The sequence below is a fragment of the Propithecus coquereli genome, unplaced genomic scaffold (assembly GCF_000956105.1).
Source record: "Propithecus coquereli isolate 6110/MARCELLA unplaced genomic scaffold, Pcoq_1.0 Scaffold494, whole genome shotgun sequence".
NCBI classification, from domain to species: Eukaryota; Metazoa; Chordata; class Mammalia; order Primates; family Indriidae; genus Propithecus; species Propithecus coquereli.
In genome coordinates, this window is record NW_012150774.1 from 99480 (window position 1) to 100920 (window position 1441).

General features: G+C 38.4%; 1 protein-coding gene across 1 annotated transcript in view; it reads right to left on the reverse strand.

Moving 5' to 3' along the window:
- Nucleotides 1–1441, reverse strand: part of LOC105819659 (CUB and sushi domain-containing protein 3) — a gene marked incomplete at both ends in the record, with an annotated part of 761280 nt that overhangs the window by 88806 nt on the left and 671033 nt on the right. The window lies entirely within an intron of this gene.

Sequence of the window (1441 nt, forward strand, 5' to 3'; positions counted from 1 at the left end):
TCATGATGTAAATTCTTTTAATGTCTCTTTAATAATTACCATCTCACAATTCAGACCACTATAGTTCCTGAAATTCAGCACCCTTTTTATGCTTCATATAATAAACTTAGGTTTTGAAATTACTATGACAATATAGCTGTAAGAAGTATGTAGATTCTTTGCTAGTCTCTGTAAGTGTTCCTTTTGGGTATTTGTTTTAGGCTCTGTGGACCTAGCTATCTGGAAATAGGCTATTACCTGGTATAATCTTAACAAAGTTCAGCCTTTGATTTAATATATATACACAAAATCCCATTCGTGGGCAAAAATAACTGCTGCTCACAGTTGGAAATGTATTTGGACCTATCTTTTGCTACTTCCTACTAAAAAGGTTAGAATAAATTGGGAGCCTGGAGTTTTTCTTTTTAAACAGAAACATATCTTCAAAACACAAATCCCTTAGTAAGATTTAAAAATATATGTAATATAGTGTTCTAGGTTGAATTGTGTTCCCTCAAAATATACATGTGTCATGTGACCTTATTTGGAAATAGGTTTTTTGCAGAGGTAATCAAGTTAAGATCAGGTCACACTAGAGAAGGGTATGTATTATTAATAGTTAGCTCAGGCTGCCATATAAAACACCGTAGAGTGGATGGCTTAAACAACAGAAATCTATTTTCTCACAGTTCTGTATGCTAAATGTCTGAGATCAGGGTGCCAGCCTGCTCAGGTTCTGTTGAAAGCTCTCCTCCTGGCTTGCAGACTGTTGCCTTCTTGTTGTGTCCTCACGTGGTAGAGCAAGAACATTGAAGTCTTTTCCTCTTCGTAAAAGAGCAATAGTTCTATCAGATCAGGGCTCCTCCCTTATGACCCCAATTAACCTTGATCGATTCCTTAAAGGCTCTATTTCCAACACAGTCACATGGGAGTTAGGGCTTCCACATTGTAATTTAGGGGGACACAATTCAGTTTATAGCAGGGCAAGTCCTAATTGTACTGGCTGGTGTCCTTATATGGAAAGGAACATTTGGATACACACACATAAAACAGAGGAAAAATGGCCATTGGAAGACAGAGGCAAAAATTAGAGTGATGCAACCACAAGCTAAGGAATGCCAAGGACTGCCAGCAACCACCAAAATTAGGAAGGGGCAAGGAACAGATTCTTCTCCAGAGCCTTCAGAGGGAGCATGGCCCTGATGATATGTTGATTTTGGACTTCTAGCTTCCAGAACTGTGAGAAAATAAATTTCTGCTGTTTTATGCCACCCAATTTGTGGTAATTTGTTATAGCAGCCTCAGGAAACAAGTTCATATGAATAAATACATTGGGGTGCAACCCATTAATAAAAGACTCTACTGGAATTTTAGGGTCAGTTGTTTTCCTATACCATTACACTGGGAGAGAGAAAGGAGTACAAAGTTAATCCCTCACTCCTCTTCAAAACGGGCCAAAGGG